The sequence below is a fragment of the Schistocerca cancellata genome, chromosome 9, assembly GCF_023864275.1.
Source record: "Schistocerca cancellata isolate TAMUIC-IGC-003103 chromosome 9, iqSchCanc2.1, whole genome shotgun sequence".
NCBI lineage: Eukaryota > Metazoa > Arthropoda > Insecta > Orthoptera > Acrididae > Schistocerca > Schistocerca cancellata.
Window position 1 is genome coordinate 240,564,391 of NC_064634.1, and position 17,526 is coordinate 240,581,916.

The 17,526-nt window shown below is 43.8% G+C and overlaps 1 non-coding gene across 1 annotated transcript; it reads right to left on the reverse strand.

Moving 5' to 3' along the window:
• Nucleotides 1-4,177: 4,177 nt before the first annotated feature.
• Trnat-ugu (transfer RNA threonine (anticodon UGU)) lies at nt 4,178-4,252 on the reverse strand. The gene has a single exon. It is a non-coding gene; the product is annotated as a tRNA-Thr (tRNA).
• Nucleotides 4,253-17,526: the final 13,274 nt, after the last annotated feature.

Sequence of the window (17,526 nt, forward strand, 5' to 3'; positions counted from 1 at the left end):
AGTATGTTTTTTAACACAAACCTACGTTTTTTTAAATGGAACCCCGTTAGTTTTGTTAGCACATCTGAACATAGAAACAAATACGTAATCAGTGCCGTTTGTTGCATTGTAAAATGTTAATTACATCCGGAGATATTGTAACCTAAAGTTGACGCTTGAGTACCACTCCTCCGCTGTTCGATCGTGTGTATCGCAGAGCACCGAATTACCTAGGGATCCAAAGGGAACGGTGATGGACCTTAGGTACAGAAGAGACTGGAACAGCACATTACGTCCACATGCTAACACCATTTTATTCGTCTTTTCCACTGACGCACGTGTACATTACCATGAGGGGTGAGGTACACGTACACACGTGGTTTCCGTTTTCAATTACGGAGTGGAATAGAGTGTGTCCCGACATGTCAGGCTAATAGATGTTCAATGTGGTGGCCATCATTTGCTGCACACAATTGCAATCTCTGGCGTAATGAATGTCGTACACGCCGCAGTACATCTGGTGTAATGTCGCCACAGGCTGCCACAATACGTTGTTTCATATCCTCGGGGGTTGTAGGCACATCACGGTACACATTCTCCTTTAACGTACCCCACAGAAAGAAGTCCAGAGGTGTAAGATCAGGAGAACGGGCTGGCCAATTTATGCGTCCTCTACGTCCTATGAAACGGCCGTCGAACATCCTGTCAAGGGTCAGCCTAGTGTTAATTGCGGAATGTGCAGGTGCACCATCATGCTGATACCACATACGTCGACGCGTTTCCAGTGGGACATTTTCGAGCAACGTTGGCAGATCATTCTGTAGAAACGCGATGTATGTTGTGTTTGTTACTACACGCAACTGAACGTCGGAGGTTTCAAGCGTCAACTTTAGGTTACAATATCTCCGGATGTAATTAACATTTTACAATGCAACAAACGGCACTGATTACGTATTTGTTTATATGTCCAGATGTGCTACAAAACTAACGTGGTTCCATTTTAAAAAACGTAGGTTTGTGTTAAAAAACATACTTCCGTGCATTTTTGTATGGTTTGTATTAAACAATTACACTAGCCCCTCTCCTCACGTTCGGTCTGTGGAATCGGTTCGTCAGTATTTGATGTGGTTTACGAAATATATCCAGCGGTAGCGTTAGGTGACTCACCCTGTATATAGGGTGGTCCAGTGATCGCGACAGGGCCAATTATCTCACGAAATAAGCGTCAAACGAAAAACTACAAAGAACGAAACTCGTCTAGGCTGAAGGGGGAAACCAGATGGCGCTATGGTTGGCCCGCTAGATGGCGCTGCCATAGGTCAAACGGATATCAACTGCGTTTTTTTTTAAATAGGAACCCCCATTTTTTATTAAATATTCGTGTAGTACGTAATGAAATATGAGTGTTTTAGTTGGACCACTTTTTTCGCTTTGTGATAGATGGCGCTGTAATAGTCACAAACATATGGCTCACAATTATAGCCGAACAGTTGTTAACAGGTGGGTTTTTTAAATTAAAATAAAGAACGTAGGTACGTTTGAACATTTTATTACGGTTGTTCCAATGTGATACATGTACCTTTGCGAACTTATCATTTCTGAGAACGCATGCTGTTACAGCGTGATTACATGTAAATACCACATTAATGCAATAAATGCTCAAAATGATGTCCGTCAACCTCAATGCATTTGGCATTACGTGTAACGACATTCCTCTAAACAGCGAGTAGTTCGCCTTTCGTAATGTTCGCACATCCATTGACAATGCGCTGATGCATGTTGTCAGGCGTTATCGGTGGATCACGATGGCAAATATCCTTCAACTTTTCTCACAGAAAGAAATCCGGGGACGTCAGAGCCGGTGAACGTGCGGGCCATGGTATGGTGCTTCGACGACCAATCCACATGTCATGAAATATGCTCAACCGCACGCGAGCTATGTGCCGGACATCCATCATGTTGGAAGTACATCGCCACTCTGTCAGGCAGTGAAACATCTTGTAGTAACATCGGTAGAATATTACATAGGAAATCAGCATACATTGCACCATTTAGATTGCCATCGATAAAATGGGGACCAATTATCCTTCCTCCAATAATGTCGCACCACACATTAACCCGCCAAGGTCGCTGATGTGCTACTTGTCGCAGCCATCGTGGATTTTCCGTTGCCCAATAGTGCATATTATGCCGGTTTACGTTACCGCTGTTGGTGAATAACGCTTCACCGCTAAATAGAACGCGTGCAAAAAAACTGCCATCGTCCCGTAATTTCTCTCGTGTCCAGTGGCAGAACTGTACACGACGTTCAAAGTCGTCGCCATGCAATTCCTGGTGCATAGAAATATGGTACGGGTGCAATCGATGTTGTTATAGCATTCTCAATACCGACTTTTTGAGATTCCCAATTCTCGCGCAATTTGTGTGCTACTGATGTGCTAAAACACCCACTTGGGCGTAATCATTTGTTGCAGGTCGTGGTTGACGTTTCACATGTGGCTGAACACATCCTGTTTCCTTAAATAACGTAACTGTCCGGCGAACGGTCTCAACACTTGGATGATGTCGTCCAGGATACCGAGCAGCATACATAGCACACGCCCGTTGGGCATTTTGATCACAATAGCCATACATAAACACGATATCGACCTTTTCCGCAATTCGTAAACGATCCATTTTAACACGGGTGATGTATCACGAACCAAATACCGTCCGCACAGGCGGAATGTTACGTGATACCACGTACTTACATGTTTGTGACTATTACAGCGCCATCTATCACAAAGCGAAAAAAGTGGTCCAACTAAAACACTCATATTTCTATACGTACTACACGAATATGTAATAAAAATGGGGGTTCCTATAAAAAAAAACGCAGTTGATATCCGTTTGACCTATGGCAGCGCCATCTAGCGGGCCAACCATAGCGCCATCTGGTTTCCCCCTTCAAGCTAGACGAGTTTCGTTCTTTGTAGTTTTTTCGTTTGACGCTTATTTTCTGAGATATGTGGCCCGGTCACTATCAATGAACCACCCTGTATATTTGATATGAGATACACAAATTCCGTTCCGGAGGAGGAAGGTGTGGCGAGAGGAAGGCCATTCGGCCAAACTCTACCACTGACGTTGCCAAATTCATAAATTAAGATGCCGACTCCATAAAGAGACCGGATGAAGGCTAGAAAAAAGAAAAAAGAGATTCTTTAGAAAGATACGGGCTTAGTCTAAGGATTTCAGTGTTGAAGTGCCATTCCTCATGTCCTGCCGCAGATCGTGTGGGCGGAGAAAATGCCGCAACGCGAGATGGTGGTGCACGCGCTTCGGCGCTACCGCAACCGCCAGTCGGCCATGAACCCCAAGCTGTGGTCTGCCACGACCACCGTGCTGCGGTACCTGAAAGCTGCTGAGGACGACTCGTCCGAAGACGACGAGGACATCAGCATCGTCAATGAGTTCAAGGATCTCACTGACGTGGCCGGCGAAGAGGTCGCGTCCGACAGGGACCTCGTGCTCAGGTACGCAATCCAGTCACAGAATTTCAGAGAGTCACATGAACATCTACATTTACAAACACAGTCTGCAAATAATTGAGAAGTGCAAGGCTGAGGATGTTTAGCATGCTGCAACACGTTAGGATCTAATCCTGTTCCTATCACGTATGGTTCTGCACTTAATACTGGTTCTTGAAACCATTCAAGTAGGATTTTGTGGTATAGAGGACGTCAGTCTTCAAGTGTCTTTAAACGCGTGCCTTTCGGCTTCCTCCTAGTGGATTGGCTGTCTTGCCAATCCACAACATTTCTAATTACTGGTATGACTGTAGGAAGATAGAAGAGGCAAAACAATTTACACTCGTGCGCTAGCGTTATGGTGAGTTAAACGAATGTAGGTGCTACTGTAACATTCTAATTACCTAAAAATAAAACCTTCTTTAAACAGTAGATATGATATTCCAATAGAACGATTTTAGAATGAGGTTGACAGTTCAGGTTTTCCATCACTTCCGTGACTCTCTTCCATTACTGAAACAAACCTCTTGATCATTGTTATGAAGATGGCATCTGTTCATTTGGGCATGTCCGTAAGGACAGATGCCATTAGCGACCGTGCAGCCCTCTAGAATGAAATTACAATTAAGTCAATACCATTAGCTGCTGACGGGCGTTGATATACATCAACGGGAACAGTTGAAAATGTGTGTCCCGACCGGGACTCGAACCCGGGATCTCCTGCTTACATGGCAGACGCTCTATCCATCTGAGCCACCGAGGGCACAGAGGATAGCGCGACTGTAGGGATTTATCACCGGCACGCTCCCCATGAGACTCACAGTCTCTACTTATAGTACACACACTGCGTTCGTAGTGCCCCTGCCATTATACCCATTACACGCGGCAGACAATCCACCGAGTCCCGTAAGAGTTCAGGCAAATCGTGTGCATCCACACTGAAGAAGGTCATCAGCTGGTTAGCCTTAAACGACACGAAGATGGCATCTGTTCTTTCGGACATGTCCGATTTGCCTGAACTCTTACGGGACTCGGTGGATTGTCTGCCGTGAGTAATGGGTATAGTGGCCGGGGCATTACGAACTTATTGTGTGGGCTATAAGCTGAGACTGTGGGTCTCACGGGTAGCGTGCCTTCGGTAAGTCCCTGCAGTCGCGCTATCCTCTGTGCTCTCGGTGTCTCAGATGGATAGAGCGTCTGCCATGTAAACAGGAGATCTCGGGTTCGAGTCCCGGTCGGGGCACGCACTTTCAACTGTCCCCGTTGATGTATATCAACGCCCGTCAGCAGCTAATGGTTTTAATTTAATTGTAATTTCATTCTTGATCACTGTGTCGCACCGCTTTGTATATGTCCTATATTCCCCGCTAGTCCTCTTTGGTATGAGCTCCACACATATGAGTGGTATTATACATCCACATCTGCATGACTACACTGCAATTCACACATGTGTGCTTGTCAGACTATTTCTCCACCATTCCACTCCCAAACAGCGCAAGGAAAAAACAACACTTAAATCTTTGTGAGCTCTGATTTCTTTCATTTTATTACGACGATCATTTCGACAGTTCTTCTGACCACGTGCCGTGTGTTCCTTGTGTGTTGCAGGCTCTGCGATGGACGCTGTGTATTGTAATCAGCAGAATGGTCCGTTATTCATGTTGGGAACAAGCTGAGATGGTGTTTGCGTACGGCCAAGCATACGGAAGCGGTCGAGAGGCAGCACGGCAATACCAAAACAAGTACCCTCACAGACACCAACCACATCGCACAACATATCAAGCCCTTTTTGGGCGTTTGTGTGATCATAGGTCCTTCCAGATGGACGAAAGAGCAGGGTGGCAGAGGACCCTGCGTACATAAGATTTGGAGAACCGGGATATACGGGATCGTTGAGATGAATCCTAGCGCAGGCTTCAGATCTGATGTAGCACATTCCGCCGCCTCCCTGCGCGTTCGTCTGTCAGAATGAACCCGTGATCACACAAATGCCTTAAAACGGCTTGAAATGTTGTGTGCTGTGGTTGTTGTCTGTGAGGGTACTTGTTCTGATATAGACGTGCTGCCTCTCGACTACTTCCGTCTGCTTGGTGTGATGTAGCAAAATAAAAGTGATGTTGTTATTCAATGGAAAAGTTCGAATTTGAGATTTCGTTTACTGTTTTATCAATCACAATTGGCGTAAGAATCATGGATTGACCATTGTCATAAGATATTGCATTATGAAATGTGAATAGTCTTTACTTGCAGTTTCGTATGGCTTGAAGCAGTCACAGCTAGTGTGCTATTGACTAAGAAATTGCATTATCGTCTTTCTAATTACTTCATGATCTTAGATACGATCATACCCGGTCGTGAAGTTATTGTTATGACAAAACAATTTCCTAAGGGACCAGAAAGTTCTTAAGGGCGCAAAAACAACTGTAACATCACACAAAAGGGAAATTCAATATTAAAGCTGATGCAAGAAGACGATAAAACAGTTTTCTTTTTGTCAATGTAACACGCACATTGGACTGCTGATCTTGGTGTCTGTAATCTTAGCAAAATGCACAGTTAAAATGAAAATAATACTGAGGAGATGATAGGACTGAGCACCGCTAAATGATTCAGCATTTCCAGAACAAATATTTATTATAACTAAAACGTATATCGTACCTTATGCTTAGTACTACAATGACGGTAGATTTTTATGTCCGTTTCATGTCCATTTAGCACTCTTTTATATAGTCATTGTCCTCTTGAGTCGCCCGTGCGTCGTCACGATAAGTTATAACAGTTCTTCTTTTTACACTTCACTCAAACTTAGACGGAACACGTTTTTATACATTTAGTAAAAATTAGATCAGACCACCACAAATGTGCGTCCGTCTTACTTGAGAAAAACAGTACAAGTGTTTAGCGCTCAGGGCTTCATTTTGTCTCCAGCGGACAAAATAGTGAAGGATCGCATATCGATCCGTATTCTTCTTTTTATATTGCCGCCCAGAGACGACGAATTACATTATTTAGGATATTCCACCGTCGCTATGCGACATCTTATTATACATTAATCATTCTTTATAAACAAGTATTTGCCTTCTGACCGAAAGTGTTTATTATTTGCTGTTTTAATGAAGCCAAAAATAGCGAATATCACACTGGCCGTACACAAACACCATCTCGGCTAGTTCCCGACATGAGTACCGGATCATCCTGCTGCTTACATTACTCTGCGTCAGTCATACAGCCTGTCACACACAAGGAACACAGGACACGTGTTCAGAGAAAATGTCATTCGTCAGCGCCATCTATCGTGGCAACGAAGCATTTCCGAACACATGTTCATAGGGTCTGTTTTCATTCATTCTCAGTCAGGAAACCGCCACTGCAGTTCGTCGGTTTTATTTATGTTCACCGTATATATATTTTACTTATGACAAAGTGTCTGTGATTATCCGAGTTAAGCCTGTCCCTTCTTGTTGTCAGTGTACTCCATATGTTCCTTTGGTCATTGATTCTCCAGAGAACGTCCTCATTGTTTACCTAATTTTCAACATTCTTCTTTAGCACCATACCTAAAAGGCTTCGATTCTACTCCCTTCCGGTTTTCCCACTCTCCATGATACACTATAATAAAATTTAGTGCTGCAAATGTACATTTTCAGAAATTTCCTACTCGAATTAAGGCCTATATTTGACGCTATTCACTTCTTTTGGCTAGGAATGCCTTCCTTGCCTGTGCTGGTCTGATTTTTATGCCCTCCTGGCCTCGTCCATCATGGATTATTTTACTTCCAAGGTAGCATATTTCCTTAACATTGTCTACTTCGTGATCACCAATATGGTTATTAAGCTTCTCCTTATGCTCATATCTCCTACTTTTCATTACCTTTGTCCTTTTCCTGTTTATTTTCACTCCACATTCTGTGCTATTAAACTCTTTATTCCACTGAAAAAATGGTTCAAATGGCTCTGAGCACTATGGGACTTAACTTCTGAGGTCATCAGTCCCCTAGGACTTAGAACTACTTAAACCTAACTAACCTAAGGACATCACACACACCCATGCCCGAGGCAGGATTTGAACCTGCGATCGTAGCGGTCGCGCGGTTCCAGACTGTAGCGCCTAGAACCGCTCGGCCACTCTGGCCGGCTATTCCACTGAAGAAATCTTGTAGTTCTTCTTCACTTTCGCTGACGATAGCAGTGTCATGAGCGAATCTTATCACAATATCCTTTCTCCTTGAATTTTAATGCCAGTCTTGAACCTTTATTTCTATCAGTGACCAGTGCTTCATCGATGTATGGACTGAACAGTGGGGGGGGGGGGGGGGAGATTGTATGAACAGTGGGGGGGGGGGGGGGGGATTGTATCCCCGTTACGCCCTACGCCCTTTTAATCTGAGTACTTCGTTCTGGTCTTCCAATCTTATTGTTCACTCTTGGTTTTCGTACATATCGGCATATTACCCTTCTTTTCCTAAAGCTTATGCCTATTTTTCTCAAAGAGACGCCTTCAGAGTACTCTTTCCATCTATCCGCTCTCACCTCTATGCGCAACATTGGAATTTCTATTGAACTCTTAATGTTATTTCACTTGCTTTTGATTTCACCGAAGACTGTTTTGACTTTTCTGTATCTTGAGTCAGTCCTCCCGCCAATCATTTTTTGTTTCGATTTCTTCACATCTTTCCTGCAGCCATTTCCCCTTGGCTCTCTGCACCTGTTGTATACTTCATGGGCGCAGCCCCGAATCCTCCCGCGGTCAGAAAAATGGTACCGAACCCCCCCAAGCCCGCAAGCGTCTGAAAAACGGTCGGACCGAATCCTCCCATTTGAAGCAGGTAGCAGTTCTAAGCGTTATAAATACTCCAAGCAGGCAAAGGAAAGCATATAAGTTACAGTAGATGTAAAAAAATTTTACATGTGTTCTACGTTTAAAAGTTTTATCTTTTATCTTATTGAGATAAAGTCCAGCCGGCATATTATTGTCTATAATACAACACACAATGTGTCAGTTTGGGAGGATTCGGTCCTGTTACCTGCTTACCTACCTGGTTTCGGGAGGATTCGGGGCTGCGCCCTATTTCACTTCTAAGATTTTATACTGCTGTTTTCCTGTCAAATAGTACTTCACTGTAAATAACTACATCATGTGAAAAGTCTGAGGTTTCTATTAATATTGTCTTCCAGGTCTTACAACGCGAACAACGGTCCCAAACGCACTTTCTTGTTGTACGCCTGAAGTTGCTGGTCCTTCTGTTCCTGACTGTCCATTTAAGACAACCTGCTTCTCCTCTCTTCTAAGCGATCCTCATTCCAGTCGGAAAGTCTGTTTCACACGTCATGTTATGGTACTTTTGTTAATAAACGTTGGAACAGTACCAAATCAAACACTTTTTGGAGGTCAAGGAATAAGAGTCTAAAGGATAAATCAAACGTTTGTCATGTATTGTCATAAAGTCCGACCTCCCTGCTGGCTATCATCTCACCGTTGAGCAATAGAATCATGTATAGTTTTGAGCAAACATCTTTAAAAGTGAGAGATAATAAACCCTGAAATTGGCTTATACGTAATTCTTTCCAGTCAGTCTCTAACAGCCTCACCGAGCGAGGTGGCGCAGTGGTTAGCACACAGGACTCGTATTCGGGAGGACGACGGTTCAATCCCGTCTCCAGCCATCCTGATTTAGGTTTTCAGTGACTTCCATAAATCGTTTCAGGCAAATGCCGGGATGGTTCCTTTGAAATGGCGCTGCCGATTTCCTTCCCCATCCTTCCCTAACCCGAGCTTGCGCTCCGACTCTAATGACCTCGTTGTCGACGGGACGTTAAACACTAACCTCCTCCTCCTCTAACAGCCTCCGTTAGAGCATGACCCTCTTACATAAGGCGAAACACCAATTACTCGATATTATTGTGGACTTATTAGATAATGTAAAGTTTAACTAAATTATTTTCCTTTTCTGTGTCAAACCGATAAGTATAAATTTGTATCTTGAATAGGCTACGCCACAAGTCGTCTGTAACGTCGATAGGCGTGTAGTGCACAGTTTATAATTCTGTATCTTGTTTGACCTTCTGCTTATATTTCAATGATGCAGCTAATTTATAGAGGCGCCATGAGAACCGAAGCCATCGTCTGTCTGGAGTAAAGCACGAAAGCATCATGTTCGTGGTACCCAGCTATCTGGATCAAATTTCGATGAGCGGTTACTAACTTTCCGCTATTGCACTCAGATCGCTGCCACAAACCTGGAAGCAATGCATTTCCTCACCCTGCACTCACTTATACGAGCACGACAATGCCATACCACACACGTAAGCACAGCGATACATGCAACAATTCGACACCTTGGGTTCATCGATCATCCTGCATACAGTACCAACTTGACCCCATCCGATTTTCATCTGCTTCCAAAACTTAAAGAACACCAGCTTGGATTTCACTTTGATAGTGATGAAGCGGTGTAAGTGGAGATAAGGTTGTAGCTGTATCAATAAAATCAAACATTCTACACTATCGGTGCCAACAAACTGGTCTCTCATTGGGAAAATGTATTCGTTGCCAGGTTGACTTTGTTGAGAAATAAATATGTAGACGTGAAGAATATTAATGTTAACAAAGTTTGCCTTATTTTAAAAGCTTTATGAGTTTTCACATAAAAATTCGGAGGCATTACTTTTGGGCACGCCCTCGCATATGATAGGCTGCCTGCCATTTAACCTTAACCTATCACCATTCCATAATTGCAGTACCCGTATCTTATCTGCACCCTTGCACAACGCTGAATCTTTCTTCATGCCCTCCTCCATTGCAGCCATACGATTAGTTAACAACTGCGCTCCAGCCTTCGTGTTATACAAAACCACTGAGGAAGTCTGGTTATAAGTAAGAGAGAGCCCGAAGACCCTAATCTTGCCAGATAAAATAAATGCATAAATAAACACAGCTTTCTCTGATAAGTCGTGCAGAGCACATTTTCACTTCTTTCAAAATTTTCTGTCACTGGAAGTTACGCATACGTTACTCGGACTGCTTCTAACTCTTTGAGACTCAGAATGTGTGTTTTCAAGAAGATATTACACTTTTGTCTTTTATCATCCCTGTAACTTCCCTCCCTGTACTTTTCTCGTAATTTCATTTTCTGGTTTCTTCTTTCTATGTCATCTGATAATCTTGCCCTATTATTTGTCACTCGTCTTCTAACCAGTCAACTTTTTCTTCACACTGATTCCTTCTTTACTGTTGTCATTCGTTTCTATTACATGCGATTGCTCCCATTTGACGAGACGTAATGAGGAAAATGCTTAATGTTAATAAGACTCATATTTCTTAAAATTACTATCCTCATTCTCAATATCATTATTATTAATTATTGTTATATAAGGTGTAACAGGTATAAGTGCAGATATTTCTATAAGTGGTATCTTAATATATACACACGCCATACTGCAGCACTAAGTGGACTACGCCTATCAGCATATACTAACCATTTTGCGTTCATTTGTCCACACTTCAACGCGTGGCCTAGTACCCAGGGGAAATTAAGCATTAATGGCTTGCTCTTGCCACTTGTTCTTGGAGATACTAACCAACCTGAAAAAGTACAACTTATAATGGCTATAATTATTAGCCTGCAAATGACATAAATACCGATGTAGTGTTAGTGCACCACCCCCAGCCGCCAACAGAAATACCTGCTCTTATACCCGTTACTCCCTGTATACTGCTCATGTACCATGCAAAATAATTCACTGAGGAAGTCTGGTTAGAAATAAGGGAGAGCCCTAAGGCCCTAATCTTGCCAGATAACATAAATGCATAAATAAACACAACTTCCTCTGGTAAGTCATGCAGAGCACAGTTTCACTTCTTTCAAAACTTTCTGTCACTGGAAGTTACACACACGTTACTCGGACTACTTCTAACTCTTTGTGACTCAAAATGTGTTTATCTGTTAACCAAAGACTGGTCAAAACATTTCACTAAATTTGACCGCCCTATTCACCTTTAACAACATCATTATTCTCCTGTACCTTACTTTCTTCATTGTTTTATCCTCGATGCTATTTTCACTTGCTAACTGATTATCCAGCTTCTTCCTACAGTAATTCACCTTCAACAAAATATAAGTTATGTTCCATCTCTTTGAAGAATTGTTCTTCTCTTTCTAGGCTTCCTCCTTTCAGCTTCTGCGAATCCCCACTACTTTTTCTTTCCCAAGCTAACAGACAAAATTCTTCATTGCTTTCTTTTTCCTCCTCATTTTTCTCGTTTAACTAATTACGTCTGTAGCTAATCAATTTGTCTTCTGTGTCAAGCTTGCAGTGGCTTTTTTTCACAAAACTCTGCTATATTAAAGCACATTCTATAAATTTTAACGTTATTACTTTTATCGTCCTCAGCTGTATCGTCATTTTTGGTTATTCTGATTCTACAGCTCGTTTATTATCTCTCTCAAATGGTTTAGCTATTGGATTCAAAATTTTGTTAGCCATTCTGCAATCGCTAGCAACTTTACAAGCGGCATTTAGATTCCTGTATTCTGTTCCCTTGGATTGTTTGCAGACCTCTACCCCTTCTCTTGTCTATCATATGTTTCTGAATTGACACCTACTGGCGAACTTGACCTATACATAGTTCCTGGTTGACAATTGATAGAGCTCCTGACCCCCCTACCATAATTATTTGTGCTGTATACTCCCATTCTGTTAGTGTTTACATTTGGTGTGCATTCCACAATTTCTGTGGGTCCTATATTCCTTATTTACTGGCTGCTCTTCGTACAGTACCTTTTCCACTCTTCTTGAATAATAATATATTGCCCATATAATCTCAAGCAGCAGCAATACTATTCTAGTGGGAGAGTGTCTACAAAATTGTTAAGGCTTTTGTGCCAACTTGTTGACAAATTGCCTGTTGGCTTCTGTCTCGGGTTCTTCGGCCGACGTTTGTTTGATAGTTTCTCTGAAGTTTCCTTAGCACGAGTGGCTGGCTTTGTCAAAGCTTCACCCCCCATTGCTAATGGTGGACTGACCACCACCAGGAATATTGGGTGAAGCTTTGACAATGCCAGCCGCTCGTGCTAGCGAAAACGTCAGAGGAATTATCAAACAAAAATCGGATGAAGAATGAGAAACAGAAGCCAACATGCATTTTGTCGAGAGAGCGTGTGCTAACAAATCACGCACGGTATTGTTGCGAGAAAGTGAATTCTGAGAGGCCGTCAGAGGCGTGTGTTGCAGTAGGTTCCTGGAAAAACATTAAACTGAGCTTGTGTACCTGCTCCATGAAGAGTCATGTTACAACGGTAATGCACCGAAATACAGTGTGCTAAAAATTGGCGAAGGTTCCAGAAGTTCTCGTCTGATCTGTGCTACCTGCTCCAGTATTTCAGTGAGAAAGTGAGTGCAGAAAAGTGAATGTTTATGTAGGTTCAGGGAAGATCACTGTTTTGAACCGGAATACCAGCACCATATCAAGGCATCCTGCGACAGCAGAAGGAAAAGAAGTGCTATGTGTGTGTCTGTCATTAATGGCCTCGTTGTCGTTCGAACATTAAATCCTAACCCTCTTTTTCCCTCATTTGAGAAGCGAGTCTTCCTGAAGGTCCCTGTTGGTAAATGTCTGAGCTACGAAGGATATTCCTCAACTATGCCGTATTGCGACGGTATTGCAGCGAGAGGGGGAGGGAGAGAGAGAGAGAGAGAGAGAGAGAGACAAACAGAGAGAGAAAGAGAGTAAGTATTGTGAGGCATATATTATCGACAGGAACATTAGTCTGAGCTGAGCGGGCTGTTCCATGGCTGCGGCATGCTACTACTGCATTATCCTGAGAAGGTGAGTGGTGTTTTAGGTGTGTATGTTGCCTCCAATGACCTGAGTGGTGTTCTAGGTGTGTGTGTTGCCAGCAGGCTCCTGGGAGAGTATCGTTCTGATACGCGCGGCCTGTTTCGCGGCAATGTGCTGCAGTGAGAGATTGAGTGCGTATGTTGACGGCAGATTCCTGGTGAAGTATTGGCATGAGTTGGGGGTGCAGATGGGAGAGAATGCTCCGCATTTACGACGTACTGGGAGAGCATTCTACACTCCTGGAAATGGGAAAAAGAACACATTGACACCGGTGTGTCAGACCACCACCACCTAAAGAGAAGGCCGCGGCGCGCTCTTGTGACGTCACGCAAAGCGGGCCAGGGTTGGCTTGGCGCTGCCCTTAAAGAATCGAGACGCACGGCCTGCAAATTTTTGTCAAACTGTTTTACAGAACCTATTCCGTAAAAAATAATTAATTTCTGAAATACTTTTAGCTTTATATGGCAGCTTCATGATGAAGTGCCAATCATTTCGATAATGGTCATAACTATTGTGGTATTTCACAGATGACTATCAAATTTGAGAACGTTGCCATCAAAAATAGGGGGCGCTATGAATTTGTGTTTGATGCATATTACACATTCTATTGCTGAGTATGAAATACAGATGAGGTTTTGAAATTTTCGTAAAACTTTGGATCAATATCTGCTTCCAATCTCGAAAAAATTGAGCATCTGCAGCAACTTCACTTCCGATCGCAACGCGCGGGAATGAAATATTCATAACGCCTGTCATATCTCGTAAACCGCTGGAGATAACGAAACGAGATCTTGGCAAATGATACCACGCAAAGAGGAGAGTACTTTGCCGAATGGTTAAAATAAGTAACTTTATCAATCGCGATATAACAGAAACTATAGTTTATAATTCTTTTTTACCGGTAATGTAATTGCATAAGACTTATCAATAGCCAGTGAAAACGTACGAGTGCGGGATGTAAATAATATTGCGATATACATGATAAAACAAGGTACATTTGTGAAAAATGCACTGTGATAAAGTACCTCCTTTCTGGACCAGACAACTATTATTTACACTCACTTGAAAAATTCTGCACTAATACAGTGTATAATATTAAATTCCTCTGCCTCTAGTATCCTAAATAAATATTGTGTAGCTGTTTATAGAGCTCCCTCAGGAAAGCTGAGTACATTCCCCAAGCAAACAATCACTTTTAACTCACCTCACATAAACAATTATGCGTTGTTATTGTAATGTAAATTTTCTTTCCTGTAAAAATATGGCAGATTTTGAGCATAAGTCAACAGTGAAAATCTACAAACCTTCAGCAGACATTTGCAGCAGTTGGAATGAGACAATGTGTCAAGCTAAAAACGTCAATAATAAATTTAACCTATTTCTAGATTAATTTGTTCCATTGTTTGACACATCGAAAAATAAAACAGATATGCTTCATACAGAGAGATCGCTTTTTAAACATGAAAACAGCAGTTTCAACATTCGTTAGCACTCATGCTAACTAATGCGAGAGTGAAAAACAACACCCACTCACAAATAGAGAATAAAACGTAACGGTAATGCGTAACAAAATACGAACTGCAGAGAAATTTAAACACGAATAAAAAGTAACACGAGCCACAAATTTATATTTCGTTTTCAAAATCAAAATAAAGCCACTTGATAACGAATACTAGGCTTATTTACTGCGAACTTTTGCTCACAATTTTAGTCAAATGTATCCAAAATGCAAGATATTCCACCAGAAAAAAATAATAATAGTACTAGGTATATAGTTTTTACATACCTTCGCGTGCTCAGTGGGTTGGAAATTGCCCCGATGAATCGCGGAAAGACATTTCCAACGCAGATTCGCATCTTTCGGAAAGGAAAACAACATTACTTTCGGTCGAGTTCCGTAATTCCCACGACACCTTGGCACACAACCCTTGTAAACCATGTTCACAGTAGCTTCACTACCCGTAAACACTGTAATCGCTAGTTTTAAGCACGAATATAGCACTCGATCCAACAAACGTGTAGATAAACAAACGCTTCGAAAGACAACATGGTGGCCCGCTTGGAGTGACGTCACGACCTGCTATGAATTTCGCGCCGCGGCCTTGTCTCTAGGTGGTGGTGGTCAGACCCACCATACTTGCTCCGGACACTGCGAGAGGGCTGTACAAGCAATGATCACACGCACGGCACAGCGGACACACCAGGAACCGCGGTGTTGGCCGTCGAATGGCGCTAGCTGCGCAGCATTTGTGCACCGCCGCCGTCAGTGTCAGCCAGTTTGCCGTGGCATACGGAGCTCCATCGCAGTCTTTAACACTGGTAGCATGCCGCGACAGCGTGGACGTGAACCGTATGTGCAGTTGACGGACTTTGAGCGAGGGCGTATAGTGGGCATGCGGGAGGCCGGGTGGACGTACCGCCGAATTGCTCAACACGTGGGGCGTGAGGTCTCCACAGTACACCGATGTTGTCGCCAGTGGTCGGCGGAAGGTGCACGTGCCCGTCGACCTGGGATCGGACCGCAGCGACGCACGGATGCACGCCAAGACCGTAGGATCCTACGCAGTGCCGTAGGGGACCGCACCGCCACTTCCCAGCAAATTAGGGACACTGTTGCTCCTGGGGTATCGGCGAGGACCATTCGCAACCGTCTCCATGAAGCTGGGCTACGGTCCCGCACACCGTTAGGCCGTCTTCCGCTCACGCCCCAACATCGTGCAGCCCGCCTCCATTGGTGTCGCGACAGGCGTGAATGGAGGGACGAATGGAGACGTGTCGTCTTCAGCGATGAGAGTCGCTTCTGCCTTGGTGCCAATGATGGTCGTATGCGTGTTTGACGCCGTGCAGGTGAGCGCCACAATCAGGACTGCATACGACCGAGGCACACAGGGCCAACACCCGGCATCATGGTGTGGGGAGCGATCTCCTACACTGGCCGTACACCACTGGTGATCGTCGAGGGGACACTGAATAGTGCACGGTACATCCAAACCGTCATCGAACCCATCGTTCTACCATTCCTAGACCGGCAAGGGAACTTGCTGTTCCAACAGGACAATGCACGTCCGCATGTATCCCGTGCCACCCAACGTGCTCTAGAAGGTGTAAGTCAACTACCCTGGCCAGCAAGATCTCCGGATCTGTCCCCCATTGAGCATGTTTGGGACTGGATGAAGCGTCGTCTCACGCGGTCTGCACGTCCAGCACGAACGCTGGTCCAACTGAGGCGCCAGGTGGAAATGGCATGGCAAGCCGTTCCACAGGACTACATCCAGCATCTCTACGATCGTCTCCATGGGAGAATAGCAGCCTGCATTGCTGCGAAAGGTGGATATACACTGTACTAGTGCCGACATTGTGCATGCTCTGTTGCCTGTGTCTATGTGCCTGTGGTTCTGTCAGTGTGATCATGTGATGTATCTGACCCCAGGAATGTGTCAATAAAGTTTCCCCTTCCTGGGACAATGAATTCACGGTGTTCTTATTTCAATTTCCGGGAGTGTACGTAAAGAGAGATTGTCGACAGGCTTCTGGTGGAGCATAGATGTGAATTGGGTAGTCTACTCGTCGGTTACATCACATTGCGGCAGTATTGTGGTGAGAGACTGAGTAGTGAGAGCCGAATGTTGTGTACAGGCTTTTGATGGAGCATTTGTCTGACCTGGGCTGACTATTGTGCGCCCATAGCATTGTACTGCGAGAGGGAGAGATGTGTATAGTTGGCTTGTTACCGGTGCAGCATCTTTTTGATCTAGGCATATTGTTAACTATCTGCAGATACTGCAACAATATTGCAATATGAGAACGAGTAGTGACAGGTGTGTGTTCTCAGCAGATTACTGGTGAAGCATCGATCTGAGATGGTCAGTCTGTCCTGCAGCAATGTCATGCTGTGAGAGTATTGTAATGAGACAAGGAGTGGTGAGAGGTATGTGTTCTCAGCAGATTCTACTGAAGCACCAGTCTGGGTTAGTAATCTGCACTGTGGCTACACTGTGCTGCGAGAGTACTGTGGTGAGAGACTGACTGGTGAGAGATGTGTTGTCAGCAGGTCCCTGGTGGAGTATCAATCTGAGAGGGTCAGCCTACCCAGCGACTACGTCATAATTCGAGTTTATTGTGGTGAGAGGCAGAATGGTGAAATGAGGGTGTTTTCGGCAGATTTCTGGTAAAACATCGTTCTGAGGTGAGTAGTCTGCT